At 45.7% G+C, this 17,704-nt stretch overlaps 1 protein-coding gene across 1 annotated transcript in view; it reads left to right on the forward strand.

The window, feature by feature from the left end:
* The window catches only part of ARRB2 (arrestin beta 2), a 255,504-nt gene that overhangs the window by 141,559 nt on the left and 96,241 nt on the right, over window positions 1–17,704 (forward strand). The gene's annotated exons all lie outside the window — the stretch shown is intronic.

A 17,704-nucleotide genomic window follows, 5' to 3' on the forward strand; every position in this document is an offset into this window, starting at 1 on the left:
GCTTTTGATTATGTATAAAGCAAAGCTATACTCTGATTGTCACACCAGATTGGAAGCAGTCTGCACGCTTCTGTTAAATCCTTCGGGCAAAAAGGAGAGCCCACAGTGTAGGCTGGAATGTTTGTGACATGTTGACCACATCCATGGAGACTGCTGGTGTATACGTTTTCCTTGGCATGCATACCAGTTGTCTCTGGGAGTCTACGTAAATGTTTGCAAATAACTGTCCGTACTACCTATCTAAGACTGCTGGCAATTTTCCTGATTTGGGAGCTTATGGATAGTTTCATGAGATGGCCATGTACTGTTCCCGGTTAAGCCATGCAGACTTAAGATCATCCTTATTGCAATAAATATGTTAGTTGGCTCACGTGCTGCGAAATGCACTGGTATTCTGAAGAGGGTTGGTCTTGATGAGCAGTTTCACAACTCACACTTTCGAGCAACAAGCTAATAATTATGTCTTCAAAGAGTTCACACTCCTTTTTGGCACATTACCAGTAGAAGCTGAAATAGCCTTACACTTACAAAAGGCAGCCTATGGTAGGATGGCAGTTTGCAAGTAAAAGAGACCAAGTTGTACAATGCTACTTGGACAAGGGGTGCTCTACTTGGGTATTATATGGGCGATGTGGCTATATATCAAGCCAACATTTAAAGCAATCCACTACAGTTATATACAATCATTGTAGAATTGTTTATCTTCACAAAAAATTCTTTAAACAATGTAAATGTATTGCGACTTATATAGCGCACGTATCACCCGAAGTCATCAAGGCGCTTGCCTTGGGAACCCGTCCTGGCTTTTTCCCTGTGAGATAACCCCTACTGGGTATCCCCAGCGTGAAAGCCAGGCATCCCGCAGCGGGTGGGCCGCCGTAGTGGAGATTAAGCAACTATTGCCCAGAGTTGCAGCGTGGGACCCCATGATTAGAATAGGCACCGAGGCGAGAATTATCGAGTCCGTGGACATTTTGGGCTCAGGACCCTGCCGCGTCGGGAATTGAACCCTGGTCCCGGGCCAGACCTCTGCATCAGGGTCTGCCGCTCTAATCAGTGAGCCACACTCCTCCAATGTGAAATATTGACAACGAATCATGTTTGTAAACATATTTCAACAGAACAATGGTGTAACATTCCATAGAATTTCCAAATGCATCTTCAAACAAAAAAAAGCCCATTGCATTTCGGGACTAATATCCCTTCTTCAGGTGCAAATCTGAAATGAAAACAACAAAACATGCTCTGATGTATCAGAATGGTCCATATCCGTAAAACAAAATGACTCGGGTATTAGCTTCTGTGTTACAATAATTAATACTGGTTCTATTATGGTATGTTGATGAAACCTGCTGGGAATGGAGTGGAGTTGACATTAAGAATACAGAATAATAGTGACGATGCCGACGTGACTCCGAGTGAGGAAATGGTGACCCTGTTTTATGTGAGATACTGCGCCCAAAGAAGTGCAACAAAAACCTTTGCTATTACAACAAAAAACGGAAGACCCGGTGAATCACTCTAGTGGCGGGTTAACTAGATTTCAAAAGCAGAGAACCAGTGGCTGTGGTATATAAATAAATAATACCGGATCTATTTTTAAATGAATGAATGAATAACAGATAGCTCAATAAAATAAGAGTCAAGATTCGAGGTAGTAGGAGTATCTGCAGGTTTATTACAGCATAAGGACGGGATCAGGACAACCTGCATGGGATGACCCAGCAGCTGCTGGGGCCGGGTCTGGGATGAGCGCGCTAACATTCAATAACAAAACACAGGCATATATACATAGCGCGAACACATAGCATTACATTGCAGTAGGCGTGATGGTGGGTGGAGCAGAAGGCGTGACGCGTGGCAGTCGCGAAAGATAACAGTAAAAAGAGGTGTAACTGGGAGTATACATAGACATGTGATGCAAACGTAACAGAATATGTCATGAAATGGGGCGGAAACATAGGAGGGGGCTACCTAAGGAGCCGGGACCTCTAACCTAATGGTGCGCGAAAACTGGCAATGACGTGTTACTAGGAGAAGCTGGGGGCTACGAACTCTGTGCTAGGAGCAGAGACTAGAGTCTGGAGGGTCGGAGCGACATGTACCTAAACCCTATCTGGTATCTGATGTTTAGGGAACATGTTGATATAAACTAGAAGTCATGAGGGGAAAAGCTAACTCGACTCTAGGACTGGACCATGCATTATTCTACATGTAGTGCGTGATGAAGAATATTAAATGACCATTAATACAGTATTTCTCTAACGTGGAGCCGAATAGGCTAGACAATGACGGAAACTATTGATGCAGTTCAGTAGCTTAGGAATGCAGAAGAGGAGGACTGAACTGATAACTGGAACTATAACATACTTTTGGCAGACTCGAAGGCAGAGCCAGGCTGCACCGGGCACTGCGAGGCAGGAAGTAAGTGAAAGGTCGAGGATACAGGTGGGGGCTGTATCGCTCCTCAGCGAGGCTTTCAGGAGACAGGAGCTGAATCTGTGGTCCGGGCCCTTTTGAGGCCTGGAAACGGGGACTTCATAATGGAATAACGTGCACACTGGGAAACGTGGCAACATAACTTTACATAGGCCTGATATTCGTATTATTCACGAGGACTGGAAAATGACATATCAGAGGTGGACACAACTATAATTGCGTCAGTAATCAGATATGGGGAATAACATATGCATATTGGTCATGCACACATAACATATGATGGATGAGGCGTAGGGACACAGAACATGGCAAAATTTACTTTTCCACATTCCCTCCTTGTCACTACGTTTCCATCAGGAAACATCAATTTTCATGATACCGTCTATCATTTCATACAGTACCATTTGCTCGTCTCGAATTATCCTGGAACGGGACTTAGAACGGGGCTTGGGACTAGGAATACAAGAGGTAGCACACATGCTGCAAATCGCAGGGCCACATTGTATACAGAGGCAGCAGCTAAATATGATCGCTACTGCAATACCTAGAAAGGACAGGACTTTCCATCCCCATGCGGAAATTATATTCCAGAACCAACCGGACCATGTCCAGGTGCCTGGATCTTGATGTAACAGATGGGCAATTATATGGAGTCTGGTTATAGCTGAATAAACAGACGGCGCGTTATTTGGAATGAAAATGCAGCAACTAGATCCGATGACTCTACAGGCCCCGCCCCTATCGGCCAGTATGACGTCAAGGACGAGACGATTTTGCAAAACGACAAATCTCCTAGCAGATTGTTCTTCGGTTAGGTTACCTAGAGCAGAGGCAGTCTCATTTACTACAGCTTCAAGGGTTCTTGTTAACCTACGGATCAGTTTACTATTCTGGACAGGTCCTACAAAGAAGAAGAAACCTTTATTGAAATCTGTATACTGTTCTAGAGTAGTTTCAGTATAATCGACAATTGGGGACTCCCTTCTATGTCTAATGTGTACTAGATGTGTGTTTCTGTGATAATCAGGGCAGTAGGAAGGCAATGTAACAGGTTCCCTCCCAATCGAGGGGCAGACGGACATATGCGGTTTGACCACAAATAAAATAGGAATGACGTGAAGCTTTGAAAACAGATTTCCCACTGTCACTGTACTGGATAACAGTAGTACATTCACTATGACCTACATGTATGGAACCATAACTACGGACACATAATTCGCCTTTGACAGGTAGTACTGAAATAGCAGGTAAGTCTGGAGTAATATCAGACTGAACATTCAGGACCATGAGATTCGACGAATAGTTACCTAAATTATAAACTTCATTTTCTAGATCTAAACCTGTTCTGTGGGGGAGACCTTGCTTGTCTGAAAAACATGTACTGTTAAGAAAAGACATATCTGTTGAGGATGACGTTAACGTGGACCATGCTCCACACGAACCATTGTGTGAGAATGGATAAGGAAACAGTGGCAGAACTCCCTTCGGTGTCTGGAAAGGGGGGAGTCGACCACATACCCAACAATTAGTGGCATTGCTGGTCTGGTGTGAATAATGTAACATACGGATAAATGTGTTGTTGCGCATAGCGAGGCGGTAAGAGAGTTCATGAGGAGGCAGATCACTAAACGTGTGCTCTACTGTAGCATTAGCAGACATATTTACATGAGGAACTGGAAAATACAGATAGAACGCATAGCTGGTGCAGGAAATCATTATGCTGATGAATAATATGAAACTCAGAAAAACGATACATCTGATTGAACTTTGACTGACTCTCTCACTATGGGGGTCTATTTTATACATGTCAGAAACAGTCTAACCGTTTCACCTAGGGGAGGACTTATACAATCAAACTGACTGACTTATTTTACTAGACCTGAGCTTTAACTTATACTCCTGCTGCGGAGTTTTCTCTAACAAGGGAGGGGTTGTAATAATGTCTTGTGCGGGACAGTCCTTAAGAGCAATATTCTGGCAGTCCTTCAAATCCTGGGAAATGTTTTTAGAAACGGATTTCAGTCCTTTAAAAAGTTTTACATGAGAAAGGTGGATCCATCCTTTTCTGCCTTCCAACTTGACGGCAGTACGGGTGGTGAGGAGGACCTGACGTGGCTCTTTCCAACGTGGTTCCAGCGGACTTGATCTGTCGAAATTTCTGATCATCACCAAGGAGCCTGGAACGATCTCGTGCGGTGCCACCTCGGTATTGTCTGGAAAGGCGGCAGCAACCTGTGAACGACATGAGTTGAGGGCAGACATCAAGGAAGCTAGGTAATCTGTCAGCATATTACATGAAACATCAGTAATACTTCGGGGTCTAGGAGTACCCCACATGTTAGGGGGGCGGCCGAATACGACCTCATACGGGGACAGACCTGATCTGGAATGTGCGACCATGCGCATATAAAACAAAGCGACTGGCAGAGCTACTAGCCAGTCCACACCTTTTTCTTTACAGACTTTGGCAATGCGGATTTTCAGGGTCTGATTATGTCTCTCGACCAGACCGGCTGCTTCAGGATGGCGTACACAATGGAACTTCCACTGGTACCCTAACAAAAGGGAAACGTGCTTCATGAGTTCGGATGAGAATGGCTGACCGTTATCAGAATATACGACTCTAGGGAGTCCATATCTAGGGAAGAATTCACGAACCAACTGCTTGGCAGTGGTCGCGGCTGTGTAATCTGGGACTGGATATGCTTCTGTCCACCTGGACAAAGCGCATACAACTACAAGGACATACTTGAAACCTCGACATCGCTCCATCTGAATATAATCCATCTGGAGGACCTCAAAAGGGTGGTCAGGGGGCTGGAAACCACCTTGTTCCACCGGGACACTTTTACCTGGATTAAACTGACAACATATCATACAGGTGCGGACTTTCTGCTTGGCTGCAGCTCGTAAATGCTTGTTGAACCAAATGTTCTGGATACTGTCTAACATAGCTTTTTCTCCTAAATGGGCTGGACTATGTGCGGTATTGATGATGACTTGAACCATAGAGTCGGGGAGAAACCATGTGGCTCTACCCTTCGTTAACCATCCTTGATCTGTCTGGACCCCTCCTTGTTCAGACCATTTCTTGATTTCTTCGGGAGTAGCATGTAACTGGATATCTATGACATCTTGTGTAGGGTCCTTAACTGTCATGCATGTAATCGGATCTGGAGTATGTGTCATGTTACCTGGAATGTCTGGAGTCTGTGCTGTAAGCTTGGCTGTGCGATCTGCTAGATCATTACCTTGGGAAATAATGTCAGTAACTTTCGTATGTGCTTTACATTTCATGATAGCAATAGATGTCGGTAAATGTATGGCATCTAACAGGGCTTGAATAAGGAGACCATGCTGAATCTTGGTTCCATGAGAAGTCATGAAACCTCTCTCCTGCCAGAGTACTCCGAAGTCGTGTACAACTCCGAATGCGTAACGTGAATCTGTGTAAACATTAACCTTCAGGTTCTTGGCGTGTATACAGGCTTGTGTCAGAGCGACTAGTTCTGCTGCTTGAGCGGACAGGGTGTCAATACGGTGTGTTTCAATAACTTCAGTGTCAGTAGTCACTGCATACGCGGCGACTAGTTCTCCTGTACTAGTTCTCATACATGAACCATCCACATAAAGTGTCAGGTCGGGATCTGGTAACGGAATGTCTGTCAGATCTTGTCTTGGCTTTGTCGTAATATTAACTACTTCCACACAGTCGTGTGGGTCTGGATTTGAATTAACTGATGGTAACAGTGTAGCAGGATTCAGAACGTTGCAGCGTCTAATTTCTATGTGTGGCTGGAACAGTGTCAATTCATAACCTGTTAAACGTGCAATTGTCAAGTGCTGTGTTTGTGTTCGGTTTAAAAGAACTTCCACTGAATGTGGGACTTGTACTGTCAGAGTATGTCCTAAAACTATGGAATCACTTTGTCTGATAGCTAGTGCTGTGGCTGCAACTGACTTGAGGCACGCAGGCAACGCCTGGGCGACTGGATCTAATGTGCTTGAAAAATAAGCACAGGGCTTGTATTGTCCTGCTTGATCTTGTGTGAGAACAGATAATGCTGTACCTTCGCGTTCAGTAACGAAAAGTGTAAAAGACTTACTGTAGTTCGGTGTAGCTAGAACTGGAGCTTGACATAGGGCTTTCTTTAACTCGTTGAAACTAAGTGTATGTTCAGATGTCCAAGGGAGGACAGTCGATACGGCTGCCTCCTGTGTCGTTAACTGTATCAGTGGCTTGGCTAGAAATGCATACTGGGGAATCCATTGTCTACAATAAGAAGTAAGGCCGATAAAGGCACGTACCTCCTTCTGGGTTCTGGGCTGGGGAAGACTCGCTATTAACTGGATACGGTCGGGTGTCAACTGCCTACCCCTCTTGGACAGCAAGTGTCCTAAGTATACCACTTGCTGGACACAGAATTGAAGCTTCGAAGGTGACACCTTGTGCCCCATCTCGGCTAGAAAATACAGGACTGTAAGTGATGCTCGCTCGCAAGCGCGTTCAGAACGGGCTGTGATCAGGAGATCATCGACATACTGGAGCAGGGCAGTGTCAGTTGGCATGTGAATGTTGTCTAGTTGTCTCTTGAGTGCTTGACTGTAAATACTAGGGCTTTCTGTGAAACCTTGAGGAGCGCGTGTAAACATATAGCTCCTTCCATTTAAACAAAATCCGAAAAGAAACTGGCTGTCTGGGTGAATTGGAACACTAAAAAATGCATTCTTGAGGTCAATGACAGTGAAAAACATGGCTTCGGAATCAATAGCAGTTAACAGGGATGAGATGTCTGGGACAACTGGGTACTGAGGAATAATACATTTATTAAGCTCTCGTAAATCAATCACCAATCGATATACTGGGGGTGCATTCGGATCAGTACGTTTCATGACTGGAATGATCGGAGAATTACATACATTGGAGTCAGTTTCTACAACTACTCCTTGAGCCATGAGCTCGTCAATAATTTTGGATAAGGCTGCTACAGCCTCAGGTGGCAATCTGTACTGTCTGATTCGGGGTAACACTACACCTGGTTTGAGAGTCACACGATGGGGTGTGATTTGCATGTAACCTACATCAGTTGGACCTTGCGCCCATAGATGCTGCGGAACATTAGACAATCTTGAATCAAAATCTCGTAATACATAGTGACCCTTAAAGTCACGTAGGAACAGACGTATTCCCTCTGGGGAACAGCAAATAACTGCACCTAATTCTTTCAGTGTCTTAATGCCTAATAGATTTTCTGGACATGACTTAGTAAGTAACAGATCAGTAGTACGGGACAATGGACCTACTTCTAGAGTGACTGGCTTTGATATCTCGTTAACTATTGGTTTTCCTGAAAATCCAAGGGAAACATTTCTTGAGCCTGAGAGCGGAGCCCCTGGAACTTCGGCATGACTAATTGTGGTCCTACTTGCCCCTGTATCGATCAAAAACTTTCTGTCTTTCCCTAATACTTGACTGTGAACATAGGGACCTTCTTGATCTACAGGAATCTCGATGAGAGGCAAGCCTACCTCCCTCTCTAGGCTGTTTCATGAATATGACTGGTACTCTGGATATTCAGACTGCGCATACTGGTACATCTGCGATGTAACGTGCTGTGTTGCAGCAATAGGCTGCGGTGCTGTAACTGTCTGTTGTGCATTCTGTGGCTGAGGAATCTGTGAAACTTGTTCTTGTCTAGGCGGACGTGGTCTTTCTTTAGTCTTACCAGTAGCTATATTGTGTTTCAGAACTGCACACTCGTTTATAAAATGACCTGGCTGTTTACAATAATTGCAGTTCCCTTTAACGGGAGCTGCAGGATGACTGGCTTGATTCGGACCCCTCTTCTGACTGTCTTGAGGAACAGATTGTGCAACTAGCACTTTCATTTTCGTGTCTTTCATACGTTTTCTTTCGTGTTCTTGCTCTTCCCTGATTCTATTCTGGTGATACTGGAGCATCTGGAGCATCTGGGACGGGGTATTTGCTTGCCAGGTGCTTTCGACTTTTAAAACTCGGTTTTTAATTTGTGGACTTGAATTCTCGACTAATTTGGTAACGAAAAGGTGAGGGTATGACTCACTACTTGTCTTGAGACCACTGTTGATACTGAAACATTTCTCGAATCTAGAATAAAAATCACTAATATCTTCATCTTGTTTCTGTTTACAGGCTGAGATTGCATCCCAGTCTTCCTTCCTAGTTGTCAATAATCTGGGTAAAACTTGAATCAATAATTCTGGTAATTCTTTACATTTATCTCCAAGACCGGTACCTGGTACTCGTGCCTTGTCTTCAGCTTCTAGAGCTGCCCATTCGATCTTTTTCTCTCCCACCTCCCATTCTTTTTCCTTTAACTTTTCATACACCCCTGCGGGTAACAGGACCTTTAACATTTTAATGATATCTGGGTAAGTGTATTCTCCCATACGGAGCATGTCTTTTAATTCTCTATGGAACCCTGCTGGATCTTTGTCATGACAGGGAATTAATTTCTTCATTTCAAGAAGTTCCATCTTTGAAATCGGAGTGTATACAAACACTCGTTGCATTACGCCACCCGCCCCTTGGACTGGGTGGACTTCTCGTAACGGATTCTGTCTGTCTATGTAGAATGATTTATTTTCTGGGGGTGAGACATGAACAAAATGCGGGTTCAGAAACGTTCTATATTTGTGGCGCTGTTCTAGAATGACACTAATTAAATCGGTACCTAGACCTCTCCATCTATACTGGAGTAACTCGTTCAGGATATCGTGTAACGGGCCTGGATCAGAATGTTGACCCTCATACAGAGTAATGAGGTGCTGGATCATATACATACCCACCAGTCGTTGCTCGGCTGGGGGCAGTTTCAGAAACATTTGTGCCACTATTTCGTCTGGAAAAGTGGTAGAATCAGTAATCCATCGGACTGCTGATCGGGCTAGTTCTTGTTCATGCATGGTACTTAATTCACTGTAACCGACTCGTGATTTCAGAATGTGATCGGTAGCTTGAAATACTTGTTCTAGAGAACCTTGTTCTGGTGCTGAATGATGACAAATAGACTTGTGTTCTAGACGTAAATGGCGATCTGGAAATCTAGATTTTCCTACATACGCTATTCTGGCGGAATTCTCGTTCTCTTCCTCTTCAGGATCAGAGATACTTTCTTTCTCGCTTACTTGTGCTGCTTTACGCTGTTCGTGTAACCTTATTATTTCTTTACGAATTTTCTTGTACATACTCTCCATGGCACCGACGGTCTTGTGCTTACCCTCGGCTATATTATCACTCCACCTTGTCAGGATTCTCATTTCGGCGGGATCTTTAGACGGATAATCTTGTTCTCTTATTAGACAATTGATCAGGAACTTTAATATCATGAGCTGAATCTCGGCTTTCCTTTGAGACATAATCTCGCCAATACTTTCTGGATCATCCCCTGTACGGATGAAACGATATATTCTGTCTAGATCTTCTTTCATATTCGGTAAGGTGACTAGATACTCGGTCACTCTCCTTACACGTACGGAATATAAAACCATATTATACTCGCCTGGGACTGGATCATAAACACATTCGTTAAGGGCTTGCCTGATTTCTGTGACAGACTTATTACTTTTAGGAGTACGCTGTGATGCTTGAGCATGTAATTCGAGTGCTGATAAACGCTTGTGTGGCGGCGGGGTTTGAGGAAGACCTCCTCCCGCGGCCCCTAAACTGGAATCGTCTACTGAGACTCTACGTCCTGGCAGAGTGGGAAATGGAACTGTAGGCTGGACCGGGGGTACCGTAACAGGTACTCCGGTGTCTGGAGGAGCATGAATTACCTGGTTTACAGGGACTGGCAGAGCGCGAACAGGATTTGCATATTCGGGGACTGTGTCGTCCAGATAGGACGAAATAAAAATATCAGCTGCGGTCTGTTTGTGACGTAGCTTGGTCGGAACTAATGGCGGCGGGAAATTACTGGATGCCTCTGGGGTCGCTTTTGGCAAACCTTCGGCAAGAAGAGGATACATACCCTTAATTAGGGCATGCCTCTGTCTGTCTGACTGTTCGGTTTTGACTTGTTCACCTATCTCGATTAATTCTCTTTCTTGGGCTCGTTCCTGGGATTTTCTACTTAACTCTGACTTTCTGACTTCCTTTTCCGTTCTTCTATGAGCTTCCTTGCGCCATAACTCGATGGCATCTTTCTGTGACTGTCTGGCTTTCTTTTTCCATAATACTTCTTCTACTCGCATGATACATTCGGCATCCCATGTACCCGATACGGGCCATCTATACTTTTCTTCTAACTGTTTGGTATACTCTACCCATAAATCTAGATACATTATGGCGCTTATGCCATGTTTCTGATACATAAAGTGACCTGGACTGTCCCTAGGCGGGACAGGAACCGCTTCCTCTAACAGACCCTTTCTAGTTTTTAACTGACGTAACTTGGAAAAGGGCGGCATGACTGAACTGTAATCTGGACACAATACAATACACAATGAAACACGAAATCACATCACACTCATACCACAACATTAAAATACATAAAGAACATTATGAAATAACAGTTTGAACAGAATATTACCTGGAATACTGAGAACAGAAATACAAGAATTTTCTCGAGAACGGAACAGACTAGAGTTACTGGATGCACTGCTGTAACAGTACGGAACATACCGGTCCCATAAAGGGACGCATCAAGACCCGTATCCACCTAGGTGAACACTTCGTTTGTGAGTCTGGGCACCACCAACCCACGGACCAGGAGTCAATTTAGATTGGTCCTGTCTAGATACTACCCCAGCAATGGTACTCACCGGGCAGCACGGAACGGAAGGCCTCGGACGGGACTGGACTGCTACGACGACGAACTTCGGACTTCAGTTACGGGTGGGCCTCCGGATACCTCGGACCTTGGACTCTCGGCTTGGGCTCTGGTCGGGACTCGCCGCGTTCCTCCACCGTCTCGTTCGGATGCTGGACCGCCTCCTCCGTCTCCTCCGTGGGCCTGAGGGATACTTGAAGCAGAAATATCTGCACGTGGCCGGTATGGTTCCGTCACGGCTGCAGAGGGTCAGGGGGTCGGCGTGGCTTCACCGACGCGTGGGGAAAGGGCAAGTCCCTATTCGGGCGCCATTATGTGGTATATAAATAAATAATACCGGATCTATTTTTAAATGAATGAATGAATAACAGATAGCTCAATAAAATAAGAGTCAAGATTCGAGGTAGTAGGAGTATCTGCAGGTTTATTACAGCATAAGGACGGGATCAGGACAACCTGCATGGGATGACCCAGCAGCTGCTGGGGCCGGGTCTGGGATGAGCGCGCTAACATTCAATAACAAAACACAGGCATATATACATAGCGCGAACACATAGCATTACATTGCAGTAGGCGTGATGGTGGGTGGAGCAGAAGGCGTGACGCGTGGCAGTCGCGAAAGATAACAGTAAAAAGAGGTGTAACTGGGAGTATACATAGACATGTGATGCAAACGTAACAGAATATGTCATGAAATGGGGCGGAAACATAGGAGGGGGCTACCTAAGGAGCCGGGACCTCTAACCTAATGGTGCGCGAAAACTGGCAATGACGTGTTACTAGGAGAAGCTGGGGGCTACGAACTCTGTGCTAGGAGCAGAGACTAGAGTCTGGAGGGTCGGAGCGACATGTACCTAAACCCTATCTGGTATCTGATGTTTAGGGAACATGTTGATATAAACTAGAAGTCATGAGGGGAAAAGCTAACTCGACTCTAGGACTGGACCATGCATTATTCTACATGTAGTGCGTGATGAAGAATATTAAATGACCATTAATACAGTATTTCTCTAACGTGGAGCCGAATAGGCTAGACAATGACGGAAACTATTGATGCAGTTCAGTAGCTTAGGAATGCAGAAGAGGAGGACTGAACTGATAACTGGAACTATAACATACTTTTGGCAGACTCGAAGGCAGAGCCAGGCTGCACCGGGCACTGCGAGGCAGGAAGTAAGTGAAAGGTCGAGGATACAGGTGGGGGCTGTATCGCTCCTCAGCGAGGCTTTCAGGAGACAGGAGCTGAATCTGTGGTCCGGGCCCTTTTGAGGCCTGGAAACGGGGACTTCATAATGGAATAACGTGCACACTGGGAAACGTGGCAACATAACTTTACATAGGCCTGATATTCGTATTATTCACGAGGACTGGAAAATGACATATCAGAGGTGGACACAACTATAATTGCGTCAGTAATCAGATATGGGGAATAACATATGCATATTGGTCATGCACACATAACATATGATGGATGAGGCGTAGGGACACAGAACATGGCAAAATTTACTTTTCCACAGGCGGCTGGTGACATTTGAAAGTGGTAGGGCGTAAAATGATAATCATACTGCACCGTAGCGAGCGAGCGTGGAAACCAGGCTCTATCATGCCCTCCACCACCGACCCAGTACTACCAAGGGGCACCGTGACCAGGAGGATACTCCATGCCTGCCTGGCCACAGCGGGATGCCACCCATGAACCCACATTACCAGGGCTACTCCCCGCTCTACGGCGACGACCAGAGGGCCCCCATCGACGTCACGGTCACCCGCACCACCGTCATCGCCAGACGCCACAGTGGTGTTCGCCAATCAGCCAGACTATGAACCCACCACATTACGGCTACTCCCCGCTACGGCGACGACCAGAGAGGGCCCCACCCTAGCCCTGTCTAACCCTGTGACGACTATGTGGGGTTTGTGAGGCGAAGAATATGCCCACCACGGCATTGGTCCATGCCCACTCTAACGCTCGGCTTGAAGGAACCATGATGATGATGAGAACACTGTGTTGCACTTTTTTGCGTAGTGTAGTACAGCAAGGGGCCTAGCTAGCAGTTAACACATTTGAAAACACCCTGACCCTCGTGACCCTCCATTTATAGACAGCCAGTCAGCCTTGAAGGTGGAAGCCACACACGACACTCGACCACTTAAGTGTCACAAACATCACATGCATCCGACTTCTTAGTTTACTAGGTTCGTTCGTTAGCGCTGCGACCATCAAATGCCAAGTAACGTATCTATGCCCCACCATCTGAGTGCCACTGGATCAACAAGACCTGGTATAACGTTGGCCGAATATAACTTCCCCCCCCCACCAAGAGGGTCTTCGCAGGGTAGTGCCCCAGTTGTCTCAAGAGTGTACCAGTGCCCGGGAGCAACAATCAATGCCCTAATAGAAACTAGCGCTGTCCCACTTATAGCGGCATATGTAAACCACAGCAGTCACCTGTTTAGATTTGGCCCGCACTACATATAGAGGGAACAAAGAGCCCAACCGAGGCAAAGGCAGGGACCAGCACGCTGGCACACTCAACAGTCTCCTTCACGCTGCTCTACACATGACATGGGTGTCCACAAGAGCCGAGCCCCCATCATGCACGTTCATCAGCCACACGCTGCACTGCAGTGCCAAATGGAGCCCAGCTCATGCTCACCCCTAAGCCAAGTATGACACCGGCCAGGGAAGGGTGGTCCGACACAAGCAAGCCCAGGAGTGGCAAGGGCCGGGCAGGGGATCAAAGAGAAAGTTAGGGATGAGTAGCAGCTGTCTCCCGTGGCGATACGAATGGCGTGCTTTTATTGTACATGTTGTCTATTATTGATGCAATTTTATAAAGCGCCTGCACTGCACGAAAGCGTTAGAGAGCTTTACAAAGGAAGCAGCGAGTCCCATACAAATAAAAAGCTACAGATGCTTTACATAAGAACGGTTACATTGCAAGATGATAAAGTTACGAGTCGACCAATGAGGATGGCGCTCGCCGGCATCAGTGAGGGTGAGACTTGAGTGCGTGCGTAGAGACAGCACAGAGCATAGGAAATTGCTGATGTTCAACATATTCACAGTGGATAATTCACTTTGAAGGGGGGGCAGCGCAATGCCAATGCAGCCAGTAATATATTATTACAGTGTGTCGGATTGGTCAACACTTACTACTCAACTGAACAACAACCACCAGTTTAACTTACGTGGACGAGGTAACTCGCATGGAGGTCTTCCGACCGACGCACTCGCAGCACAGTCACAGACTCAGTCTCAGTGCACACTCCTCAGTCACTAGTGTGCACCAGTACACAAAGCAAACTTAAAGCCGGTCCACTGGTCCAGGCAGGCGCCGGTCCTTCTAGGCTGCAGCTGCAGCACACATACAACACGACTCACTGGTCACGACGAGGAGTCACGAAGATGAGTAGGCACGTCACGTGCAGTGTGGTCCTGGAGAACTGAGACTGACTCTCTCTCACACACTATGACTCATCCGCGACTATACTTCTAGACGTTCTACTTTCAGTTTCACACTTACTCTTAGTTGTTGTTGTGGTGCACGCGCTGTGACGTCCCGACTGATGACGAACAGCGTAGGGAAATGGCCAATCACCGACTACATGGCTGGATATAGCCATATGTGATTGGCCATTACTGTGCGAGCAGCCAACACCCACGCGCGGCACCATCCTGCTGCAGCAGCCAATCCTGGCGCAGCGTGAACAGCGCCACTGCGCCCGGATTGGCTACGAGCAGGGTACTATCTGCCCTAAACTAAATGAGACCGGGGCCCCGGGTCCCTGCCTATGTATCTGAGTGCTAAGGGGGGGGAAGGTCTACACTATACGCATGCGCGGGCCAGTCAAAAAATTTACTACTCCGGGATTTAGCATGCGCAGTCAGCACCCTGCTGCCTGTCTGTGTGCGCTGCCTGCCTGTCACTCTGCCGCAGCCCCGCCGCCCACTTCATTATGATGCCCGATTCGGTCGGGCTTTTCCCGGGACAGGTAGCGCGCAGTGCGCTCGGCACAGATTTAATTTTAAAAAGTCAGATTTATTTTTTAAAAGTCATTCTTCATTGCCAGTGCGGTGGTCTATGGCTAGTGGGGCAACGCCCCAATGGACGCACCACCACTGCAGAGAACTCATGGTGCACACGAGGGATGGCAGTTTGAAACACTATGAAATGACTCCTCCGTTCCCTCTTTGATTACCTCCCTGTTGATTACTGCAGTCCACACCCTAGATCCCACAGCACTTTAATGAAATATCTAAAATAAATACTACTTTGGAGCAGCATTTTTTAATAAAACGGTTTGTCTGCCTAGTATAATGCAATGCTCATCTAATGTAATTACTTTTCTTAAAAAAAAAAAAAAGCATCCAAAATATTCTTTAAAACAGTCACTTGAAATTCAAAAAAAGTGACAAAACTCGTTGACAATCCATTTTTTAAAACAGACAGTGCACTGTTCCTTTAAAGAGGCACATTCCACCAGCGTACCACCGTGTCCTGTTAGTGGCAGTTGCTCATTTCTTTTTTCTGGCTCATGAAGTCAGGATCCTTTAGCACTGAGCCCAGCTTTTCCTGGCTCTCCTTACAACAAAATCTGTAAAAGCCTTTACAGTTTCACTCTACTTGATGTCTTTTGGGAGGGAGTGATTGAGTGTTTTTCTGTCATTTTCCAATGGAAGCTAGGAAGATCTGAGGTGCCAGGAATTGGTCTTTGGCAGATTCAAATAGCATGGAGAGGATGCTCTTTCTATCTTGCCTTTTTGTTCTTTCTTTGCAGAAGTTGAAGAATTAGTGACATGAGGTGTTTCCGGCCGCTAAAGCTTCTATGTAGCTAGGCTTAAAAGGAAAGTGAAAGGATATCCATTATTTTCTGATTCAAAAGAAGGACCCAAGTGCAATCTGAGACTCAGTCTTGACCATACCATAACGAACAGGTCAATGAAGAAAGAGCAATTCAAGATGTTAGCTCTCGATTAAATGTATCCATAATTCCATCTAGGAGATCGTTTATATGCCATTGATCTTCAGGATGAATATTTCTAATTCCAGTAGCACTGAAACATTGCAAGCTTTTGGTTGTATGACGGTACAACGCAGTTAAGGACGGACACTTGCTTTCTTCTTGCTTAAAAGTGTTTTAGATTTCAATGCAAATTAAAGTAGTCATATGTCCATACTGTCTTCACAAATCCATCTTCCACATTAGCGAACTCCCTTCACAGACTCACAAAAATGAAGTAAATTATTAAATCAAACGTGCTGGCTAATTGTGAGCCTAGTCTTTTGGTCAAGATCCATACTGTTAGTGACTAGATGATTGCATGGTGCACTACAGCCGGTTAATGGATAGTAAAAAGGGCACTTCTGGGTAGGAGTCAGATTTACCTTTCTCATTAAACGTTCTTGTTAGCAAAATTAACAAAGTAACCCCTTAATCAGTCCATATATTTACCAACCCTCCTGTCATCCTTCAGGACAGAAGCCCAGTTGGGTGGGGGAAAAAGGTCTTCAGCTAAATATAACTTTTTCCTTTATCACATTGTAGCAGCACATTAAGATTTATTCTTCAGATGAGTTTGTGATTCTGATAGCTGATTATGCATCAATGCTGCCTGAAGATTGAGTCAGAAAATGAATGTGTGATCTAGTGCTCATACGTCCATTTCCATTGGAATGGAAAAGTGTCTATATTTTGAATGCTCAGTTCAAGAGTGGACATCTCAGCTCTGTGTAGGTGTACATGCCTGCCAGTTCCCTTACTATGTCATCCTGTTTACCCCCTCTCCCTTTCAACCCCTCCAGATTAGTCCATACTTGCGTATACTGACAGTCAGGACTGGGTAAAGCTAATTGTTGCAAGAACTTTTAGATGGATACTTCTAACCGTGGATTCCTCGCCTTTAGAATATCCCCAGGCACCAGACGGGTTCTGGAAGACATTTCAACAAAGCCCCTGTACACCAGAAGGTGACATTGTGTGGCTCTGCGTCGACTATGCTGTGCACCCAAAATGAGAGCTGGAGCCACAAATAAGCACCACCCAAGCGAGCTGATGTCAGTTACTTTCTTTCTACCCTTTTGTATGCAGATCCAGAGTTAGCCCCTATTTTCACAGTTGACAAACTTTGTTTCTCTTCCAAATGTCTGTTCCTTTTGTAAGGGAACATGTCCACACCTAAAACCTTATAGGGCTATTGCAAACAAATTTCTTGTGACTGATCACCACGAGGTGTCTCTCTGGTGTTTGGGGTCGGGTCGTGCTTCCAGGTCTTGCGAGGAGGCATGTGTGCCTAGTACACCCCAAGGTGATCGAGGAATGTGATGACAAGCTGTATGTTGCTGAGCATAGCAGGAAGTTACGTAAGCATCCACCCCCCCATACACACACAGACACATACACAACTAAACCCCCCCACCCGTTAACACTCTCTGGGCTGGTCCTGCAACAGG

Source organism: Lissotriton helveticus, chromosome 12 (assembly GCF_964261635.1).
Source record: "Lissotriton helveticus chromosome 12, aLisHel1.1, whole genome shotgun sequence".
NCBI lineage: Eukaryota > Metazoa > Chordata > Amphibia > Caudata > Salamandridae > Lissotriton > Lissotriton helveticus.